Here is a 10894-nt window from a genome sequence, read left to right on the forward strand (position 1 = left end):
ACTTCAGAGTGTGTGGTTGACTAGCTTCATTGTTGCAATAATTAATCGATATTAAATTAAGATGATTGTTTGAAGTCTCTCAGTATACATGAATTTCCACGACAATATACAAAAATTCTCTGGCCTTCTATTAGCCCATACAAACGCACTGACTAACAGATTCATGACATGGAACAACAAATATTCCCCCCAAAAATCTGAAGGAAGTTTGTCCTGAAGTTTTTTTACATGTAGTTTTATCTTCCAAGCAAGTTTAAGCAAGTTTATCTGGTTACGCAAGAACGTGTTGTTATAGTGGACAAGCTAACTAATACTATTTTTACATAAGGCGCTGGCATTACGTCTGTCTTGAAAAAATTATAGCAGGCTAGATGTACCAAATGAACTGTTTTTATTCATACTAAAACCCTATGTAAATTACTTTGCTTCTGGGTATGCGCTCTTTATGGACGAAACGACATGCGCATGGATGAGACGCCGTACACCTCGTCCAATTCTCCCTTGTGCCCATCGGGTGAACTGGCAATAAACTGCCAGCCTGTATTCTCTGCAAACAAAATCATAAGAAAAGTTAGTCTGATACCAAAACTAAATCACAATGTATTTATAATGAGCATGCCCCAATATTGGCGAGACTAAGATTTCATGAATCATGATGCTGTCTGCGATTCAAACTCAGGTCGTCTAATCAAAAGGTACATGTGTTACCATCGCGTCAAACAGCGCTGGTGATAAACAGTGTTATAGGGTACTGATTATATATATTGAACACCAGCCCACAACTAATATTAACCTAAAATAATTTAGAATCAAGCGAAATGTCACCAATTATTTAACTGGCATATCTGCTGCTGACTGGTCCAGTAACCTCTTCTGCCAGGAAGTCCTTCATAAGGATTAGTGACACGTCCAAGAAATACATCGCCATCCCGACAGAAAGCTCTGACTGGATGTAATACAGCCACCATCCGCTAGGATTTTGTGCTGTATCGCCACCATCTCTCAACAAGACACATACTCATACTCTAGCCATTGCCTGGCAGCATCTCCACACACAACGGTTTGTGTTTGGCTACGCCAACCCTCTAGCTGAGGTGTTTTAGGCGGCATGTCTGTGTTGCTACTGCTACGAGAACAAACTCTTTGATCTGGGGCACCGATCGGCACAAACATGAACGGCTTCAGTAGGTTTATTGGCTCCCTAACTAGCATTTATTTCATTCTCTGTAATGAACTCATTCTCAGACTCTGAGCTACTCTGTAAATTCAGCCATTTTTGGGAGTTCCAAAATGTTCTCTCCTGCCAGTGAAGCAACAATGCCAATATGGCGATTTACAGTTACAGTTAGCTGGCATTCTAAATCCTAGTGTTTCCATTCCCCTTTAACCCCTTATTTTTGGCACTAAACTATCGCCATATACAGTACCAGTCAAATGTTTGGACACACCTACTCATTGCAGGGTTTTTCTTTATTTGTACTATTTTCTACATTGTAGAATAATAGTGAAGACATCAAAATGATGAAATAACACATATGGAATCATGTAGTAACCAGAAAAGTGTTAAACAAATCAAAAGGTATTTTATATTTGAGATTCTTCAAAGTAACCACCCTTTGCCTTGATGACAGCTTTGCACACTGGTACCAGGGATCTTCAGACTAGTCTTGTGAAGCGTGTGAGCATCCTAGAGCAAAACACCATCATGTTCATGGGTCTCATCTTTCCATAGAGGGGTCACAATAGTTTTAGGCCAAATGATTCAGATGCTGCAGATGATTTTGAGAGAAGACTGATTTTTGGGTTGTCTCATGGTCTGACAAACACTGCTTTATCTCTGTCACCTTTCACCTCAGATCTCTAGCTTAAACTGAAAGTTTTGATGGGGATTGTATTATACTAATTCAATTTTTTTGTGGGGGTGCAGATATTGACCTTAGAGGGTTATTGAAAACTGAACAATGGATTACAGTTTCTCTTGGCCCATAGACTACTTTTAGGGTGAGGAACCATTACCCAAGGGATCACTGTCCCGCCTCTCCAACGTTTCCACCCATGTCTGTACCGGGACGGGAGCATAACACTTCCTCAACACATAAAGACTGGAGTCTGATGGAAGAGGGAACCTCTCTGGAAATAGATCATAAAACATCAAATAGCTTTCTTACATCTGACCTAGTTGGAAATGAATGTTCTGAAAATGACAGACCAACATTGCATTCAAGAATAAGGGAATAATCTGTTTGTGTCTGGAGTCTGGACAGGGTTCTGCAGTCTACATGCATCTGTACAGAACTTGCACTTTTGCCCCATTAAATTTGCACCATCAGTTCAATGATCCATTATAAATAGTGCATGATAACTGTAAAGTTAACTGATATAGCAACAACACATTTCTGTAAACCCAATTAAGACAATCAAATATGTGCGATTTCTTTAAAATAGTGTTTTAAGAGAACTTCATATTTCTTAACAAACATGTATTTTCCAGTTTCAAAATCAGAAAAGTTGTGCGTCTTTTAAAAACATTTGACAAAACAATATTATTATTAATTTTGTTTATTCATAATAAAACATTATCAACAACTTACAACTACATCAAACATGTCTAAGAAAGAAAAAAAACGCAGGTTTAAACAAAAAAATGACTAAATACATGCAGAAATTTAAAGATATATTTAAAACATTTGTTTTTTTAAAGAACAACAATTCTAGTGCAATTGTATTCACTCAGAAAAAAATCTAATTTTAATGATTCAGGAATATGTTATTCTTTTTGTTATTCACTAAAGTTAATGTCTTAACAAGATTATTTAAATTCAATCCAAAATATAAAAAATGTTGGTATAGAATTATGGAATTTTTGTTTGTGTATAAAGTACATGGCAACAAGAATTGAAAAAATCACAATCATTTCAATGGTCTTGTTGTCATTGCAATAGTAACATTTTATATCCTTCATGTCAAAAATATGGGTAGTGTTCAAAAAGGTAAATATGTATTCTGCAACGTTTTCCCCAAAATCTATCACAGAAACAAGTGAGTCAGATGTTCACCTTTTTCACAGAAAAAGCAGATATCAAATCAAATGTATTTATATAGCCCTTCGTACGTCAGCTGATATCTCAAAGTGCTGTACAGAAACCCAGCCTAAAACCCCAAACAGCAAGCAATGCATTTGTAGAAGCATGGTGGCTAGGAAAAACTCCCGAGAAAGGCTAAAACCTAGGAAGAAACCTAGAGAGGAACCAGGCTATGAGGGGTGGCCAGTCCTCTTCTGGCTGTGCCGGGTGGAGATTATAACAGAACATGGCCAAGATGTTCAAATGTTCATAAATGACCAGCATGATCAAGAAATAATAATCACAGTAGTTGTCGAGGGTGCAACAAGTCAGCGCCTCAGGAGTAAATGTCAGTTGGCTTTTCATAGCCAATCATTGAGAGTATCTCTACCTCTCCAGCTGTCTCTAGAGAGTTGAAAACAGCAGGTCTGGGGCAGGTAGCACGTCCAGTGAACAGGTCAGGGTTCCATAGACACATGAAGAACAGTTGAAACTGGAGCAGCAGCATGGCCAGGTGGACTCGGGACAGCAAGGAGTCATCATGCCAGGTAGTCCTGAGGCATGGTCCTAGGGCTCAGGTCCTCAGAGAGAGAGAGAAAGAAAGAGAGAAAGAGAGAATTAGAGAATTAGAGAGAGCATACTTAAATTCACACAGGACACCGGATAAGACAGGAGAAATACTCCAGATATAACAGACTGACCTTAGCCCCCCGACACATAAACTACTGCAGCATAAATACTTGAGGCTGAGACAGGAGGGGTCAGGAGACACTGTGGCCCCATCTGATGATACCCCCGGACAGGGCCAAACATGCAGGATATAACCCCACCCACTTTGCCAAAGCACAGCCCCCACACCACTAGAGGGATATCTTCAACCACCAACTTACCATCCTGAGACAAGACCGAGTATCATCGAGTATCATCGAGTATCATCGATATCATCAATAGCCGCAAATAGCCACAAATTTAGACAACGTAGAATTACATGGATATATCTTATGTAGAATCTTAAAGTGCACTTCCTTACATTTGTTTGGTATACAATATTTGTAAGGCATCAACCAAGCTTTTTTACAGACAATGTCAGGAATTAGCATGTTCAATATTTTTTTTTCTCTAGGCGTAAGTTGATTCCATGAATCGAAATTGCCTTATGTATTTATTACAACAATATTTATCAAGTAAGCCCACGCCTTCCAAACTGAGTTCTGGATAAGCTCTGTGATCATCACCAAAGCTAAGACGAGTTTTCATTAGTGTAGTTAGACTGCAAGGAATGGCTTTAATCACAGAAATAAACTCCCTGAAAGGTATTGGAAACTATTCATATGCAAGAATATTACCCCTGTTGTCGAAAACAACAAGAACAAAGTCAATATTCCTCTCATGCCAGCTAGGGTAGAACAATGACTTATTCATCATAGTTATGTCTGAATTATTTCACAAAAGAGCTTTATGTGGGGAAAAATTGTGAAGGAAACATGTTTTCCAGGACATTAAGATGGCGCTGAAGAGGATGGCTGACGTTTTATGGGCTCCGAACCAATTGTGCTATTTTGAGAGTTTTTTGCATTGTTTGTAACTTATTTTTAAAACTTATTTTGTACATAATGTTGCTGCTACCATTTCTTATTATCGAAAAGAACTTCTGGACATCAGAACAGCGATTACTCACCACGAACTGGAAGAAGCTTTTTCCTTTAACGAGTCCGACGAGAAGGATATGCTGCTCTCACGGGAACAGACCCAAATCCCCACAATAAGGGTGAAGAAAAGACAGAGGAAAAGAGGACGCAGATCGGGCTGCCTTCTGAGAATCCTTAGGCGAGCGAGTAAACTCCCACTGCCATCCATTCTATGTGCTAACATGCAATCATTGGAAAATAAAATTGATGACCTATGATTACGATTATCTTACCAATGGGACATTAAGAAATGTAATATCATATGTTTCACCGAGTCGTGGCAGAACGATGACACAGATAATATAGAGCTGGCGGGATTTTCCATGCACCAGCAAAACAGAGAAGCTATGTCTGGTAAGACGAGGGGTTTGGCTGTGTGCTTTTTGTCAATAATAGCTGGCGTTCAATGTCTAATATGTTATTCGAAAACATAATGTTAACTTTCACTGCTATGCAGATGACACACAGCTGTACATTTCAATGAAACATGGTGAAGCCCCAAAATTGCCCTTGCTAGAAGCATGTGTTTCAGACATAAGGAAGTGGATGGCTGCAAACTTTCTACTTTTAAACTCGGACAAAACAGAGATGCTTGTTCTAGGTCCCAAGAAACAAAGAGATCTTCTGTTGAATCTGACAATTAATCTTAATGGTTGTACAGTTGTCTCAAATAAAACTGTGAAGGACCTCGGCGTTACTCTGGACCCTGATCTCTCTTTTGAAGAACATATCAAGACCATTTCAAGGACAGCTTTTTTCCATCTACGTAACATTGCAAAAATCAGAAACTTTCTGTCCAAAAATTATGCAGAAAAATTAATCCATGCTTTTGTTACTTCTAGGTTAGACTACTGCAATGCTCTACTTTCCGGCTACCCGGATAAAGCACCAAATAAACTTCAGTTAGTGCTAAATACGGCTGCTAGGATCCTGACTAGAACCAAAAAATGTGATCATATTACTCCAGTGCTAGCATCTCTACACTGGCTTCCTGTCAAAGCAAGGGCTGATTTCAAGGTTTTACTGCTAACCTACAAAGCATTACATGGGCTTGCTCCTACCTATCTCTCTGATTTGGTCCTGCCGTACATACCTACACGTACGCTACGGTCACAAGACGCAGGCCTCCTAATTGTCTCTAGAATTTCTAAGCAAACAGCTGGAGGCAGGGCTTTCTCCTATAGAGTTCCATTTTTATGGACCGGTCTGCCTACCCATGTGAGGGACGCAAACTCGGTCTCAGCCTTTCAGTCTTTACTGAAGACTCATCTCTTCAGTGGGTCATATGATTGAATGTAGTCTGGCCCAGGAGTGGGAAGGTGAACGGAAAGGCTCTGGAGCAACGAACCGCCCTTGCTGTCTCTGCCTGGCCGGTTCCCCTCTTTCCACTGGGATTCTCTGCCTCTAACCCTATTACAGGGGCTGAGTCACTGGCTTACTGGGGCTCTCTCATGCCTTCCCTGGAAGGGGTGCGTCACCTGAGTGGGTTGATTCACTGATGTGGTCATCCTGTCTGGGTTGGCGCCCCCCCTTGGGTTGTGCCATGGCGGAGATCTTTGTGGGCTATACTCAGATTTGTCTCAGGATGGTAAGTTGGTGGTTGAAGATATCCCTCTAGTGGTGTGGGGGCTGTGCTTTGGCAAAGTGGGTGGGGTTATATCCTTCCTGTTTGGCCCTGTCCGGGGGTGTCCTCGGATGGGGCCACAGTGTCTCCAGACCCCTCCTGTCTCAGCCTCCAGTATTTATGCTGCAGTAGTTTATGTGTCGGGGGCTGGGGTCAGTTTGTTATATCTGGAGTACTTCTCCTGTCCAATTCGGTGTCCTGTGTGAATCTAAGTGTGTGTCTCTAATTCTCTCCTTCTCTCTTCTTCCTCTCTCTCGGAGGACCTGTTCTCCTACATGATGACTCTCCCCAGTTCTCTCTCTCTTCAACTGTTCTGCTTATTATTATTCAACCATGCATTTATGAACGGACATCTTGGCCATGCCCTAGGACCACCCCACATGCCCCAATTCTCTTTCTTTCTCTCTCGGACTACCATGACATGATGACTCCTTGCTGTCCCCAGTCCACCTGGCCATGCTGCTGCTCCAGTTTCAACTGTTCTGCCTTATTATTATTCGACCATGCTGGTCATTTATGAACATTTGAACATCTTGGCCATGTTCTGTTATAATCTCTACCCGGCACAGCCAGAAGAGGACTGGCCTCCCCACATAGCCTGGTTCCTCTCTAGGTTTCTTCCTAGGTTTTGGCCTTTCTAGGGAGTTTTTCCTAACCACTGTGCTTCTACACCTGCATTGCTTGCTGTTTGGGGTTTTAGGCTGGGTTTCTGTACAGCACTTTGAGATATCAGCTGATGTACGAAGGGCTATATAAATAAATTTGATTTGATTTGAATTTGGGAAAAAAATGAAATAAAAATTTTTTGAGCTAAAGGATAGAGCTGTCACTTTCAAGGAGCGGACTCTAATCCGGACACTTATGAGAAATCCCGCTATGCCCTTAGATGAACCAACAAACAAGCAAAGTGTCAATACAGGATTAAAACCTGTTGAAACTCCCCATCCCGGATCCGGGATCGTGACTAAAGCCTCAGGCTCATTAGCATAACGCAACGTTAACGATTTCTGAAAATCAAAAATAAAATGAAAATAATGCGTCTGCTCTCAAGCTTAGCCTTTTCTTAACAACACTGTCATCTCAGATTTTCAAAAAATGCTTTTGAACCATAGAAATGGACTAATTTGTGTAAGAGTATGCTAAGCTAGCTTAGCATTTTGAGTAGCATTTAGCACGCAACATTTTCACAAAAACCAGATAACCAAATAAATAAAATCATTTACCTTTGAAGAGCTTCGGATGTTTTCAATGAGGAGACTCTCAGTTACATACCAAATGCGCAGTTTTTCCTGAAAGCGTCTGTGTGTAGGAGAAATCGTTCCGTTTTGTACATCGCATTTGGCTACCAAAACGAACCGAAAATTCAGTCACCGACTTTTTTGGTCCTCCAATAATATCGGTATCGATATCGGCGTTGAAAAATCATAATAGGTCGACCTCTAATTTGGAGACCTAGTGAGATATACATGGAGGAGATTTAATCAAGCTAGTCGTCTTGACTACTTTCTTGTCTCTTTCTCTCTTGCATCAAAGGTTAAAAAAGTTTTAATAGGAGACAGAATGCGATCGGATCATCATTTAATTGGCAGTCACATATCTCTTATAGATGTTCCACGTGGACGGGGTATTGGATATTTAATAAAAGTTTACTGGAGGACAACATATTTTTAACTAAGACAAAATAATTTATAACTGAATTTTTCCAGTAAAATATAGGTTCAGCAAATCCCCTTATTGTTTGGGATGCCTTTAAATGTACCTTAAGGAGTCATTCAATTCAATATTCATCAATAATAAAAAAAGCAGTTTCTGGCTAAAGAGACAAGACTAGGGAAATCCATGAACTAATAGTACAGGTAGATAGCAATAAAAACTATACTACAGAAATACAAAATAAGTTAGAGGAAAAACAAAAAGAACTTGAAGAACTTATTCAAGAACAATCTAATGTAATTTATTACAAAAATAAAGCAAACTGGATGGAATATGGAGAAAAATGCACAAAGTTCTTCCTGAATCTCCAATACAGGAACGTTAACAAAAAATAATTTACAGAAACTCATTACTGAAGACTGAGTCATTGTCAGGGTCGTGTGTATAGGTGGCAGGGAAGTCAGGCGCAGGAGAGTCAAAATGGAGTGTAAATGGAGTCTTTTAATAAATGTCCACGGAACATGCTCCATAACACTAAACAGTACAGACATGAACAAACAAGGGTACGAGGACCCGTCGCGCACCAACACAACAATAAACAACACTGACAATAAAACAATCTCTGACAAAGACATGAGGGGAAACAGAGGGTTAAATACACAACAGGTAATGAATGGGATTGAAAACAGGTGTGTTGGAAGACAAGACAAAACCAATGGAAAATGAAAAATGGATCAATGATGTCTAGAAGACCAGTGACGTCGAACACCGAGCCCCGCCCGAACAAGGAGAGGCAACGACTTCAGCAGAAGTTGTGACAGTCATTATTGATTCTCCGAATTATATTTTAAAAGAGGAAGCAAATTATTTTAGGCAGATGTTCTCTTTTCCATCTCATCCTTTCCCACTGAATGAAGATTATGGTAAGGAATCCTTTCTAAATAATATCAAAAATAGAAAATTAATAAATGTACAGAAAGATCAGTGCTAAAACCAAATTACAGAGGAATAACTTTTTGAGGCTATTAAATCCTTTCAGTCTGGAAAAACCCCAGGGCTTGATGGCATACCGGTAAAGGTGTATCAAGTATTTTTTGATATACTAAAAGCTCCATTGTTAGATTGTTTTAACTACTCCTATAGAAATGGTAGTCTGTCAGGTACTCAGCAGGAAGGTCTGATTTCTCTATTATTAAAACAGGACCCAGATGGCAAATATAAAGACCCAGTATATCTAAAGAACTGGAGGCCCATTACACTTCAATGTTTTGATGCAAAATGCATAGAATTAAAAGGGTTTTATCAGGTATTGTTCATCCTGATCAGACAGGTTTTTTTTACATCGACGATACATTGTAGATAATATACGACAACTATTAGAAATAATAGAACATCATGAAACATATAAGGAGCCAGAAATGGAATTTGTAGCGGATTTTGAAAAGGCATTTTACAAAGTAAGACTGGATTTTATTTATAAATGCCTGGATTTTTTAAATTTAAATTCTTTTATAAAATTCAGAATTGTACGGAAAGGTCTGTTCAATCCAAGAGTACAAACATTGGATTACAGCATTACCCCAAAAATGGAGGAGGCGGGTGGCAGCGGGAGGAGGTCGGGAACCGGTCTGTCTGCTCAATATAAAGGATCAAAACTGACAGAGGAATAAAAATAGCATAAATAGGAAAGTATACCAGTTTCATTTGAGGACCAGGATGTTGACAACTGTGCCATACCGATTGCAAAATAGAGATTTTTGATGTACCGATTCCATGGTACGATATATAAAACAACTCAAGATTCAAGACTTTGTGCTTTTCAGCTAAAATTATTATATAGAATTCTTGCCACCAACAAAATGTTGAATATTTGGGGCATAAAATCATCGAAGCTCTGCAGATTTTGTTGTTAAGGATACAGAATCAATAGACCATTTATTTAGGTATTTCCCTCAGGTAGCCTGTTTCTGGTCTCAGGTTCAGGAATGGCTGAAAATGCACAGCATTGATGTCAAATTGACCCTATAAATAGTACTGTTAGGAGATCTGGACAGACTGGGTCAGTCAATTACTAATATACTAATACTCTTAGTAAAAGTATTTATCTTCAACTCGCAATCTGTGAATTCTATTCGATTAGATTCATTGAAATTGTACGTTAAACATCACTGCATAGTTGAAAGATATGTTTTGTGGAGCAACCCATTGTGGGTGGCCAGCAGAGATAGATGGGATGGGCTGAGGGACTCTGAGGGTTGGGATGTGGAATTGGAGTCAAGTGGGAGTGGAGTTGCTGTGTGGGAGATAGAATGATGGTCAAAGATAAAAGTAAATGTTTTTTTAAAGTCTAAATGAAACATAATAAAAAGTACATTTGAATGACAATAAGTGACAGTGTTTTTACAACTAATGCCGGTTTACCTGAGGCTGATGCCGTGCAGGTGTTTGTACACATGCATATACACAGACTCTCATTAAAATGAACACATACAAGAACACCCACATACATGTAATAGTGCCAGACATGCACAGAAACATATCGTTGGCATTGCTGATATGACTTTAGTTGTCCTTGATGTCCTTTGTTTGAAATGTATTATTATTATTATTATTTTTTGCATTGTTGTTTACTGTTTTCTTCTGTCTTTTCCTTTAAAAAAATCTTTAGTTCATTCTCTTGGTTGTTGGTGCATTGGGGGGGGGGGGGTTCTTGGGGGTGGGGAATGGAATTAATTGTATTTTTATTTTTATTCCTGGGGGGACTGTGGGAGGGGTCTCAAATGGTTGATGGACAGCTATGGGGAACTGTGGGGGGATTTTGGAGGGTTCGGGTTCACGCTTTTTGGCCTGGTGGTAGATCGGTCAAC

Source organism: Oncorhynchus masou, chromosome 5, assembly GCF_036934945.1.
Source record: "Oncorhynchus masou masou isolate Uvic2021 chromosome 5, UVic_Omas_1.1, whole genome shotgun sequence".
Classification (NCBI taxonomy): domain Eukaryota; kingdom Metazoa; phylum Chordata; class Actinopteri; order Salmoniformes; family Salmonidae; genus Oncorhynchus; species Oncorhynchus masou.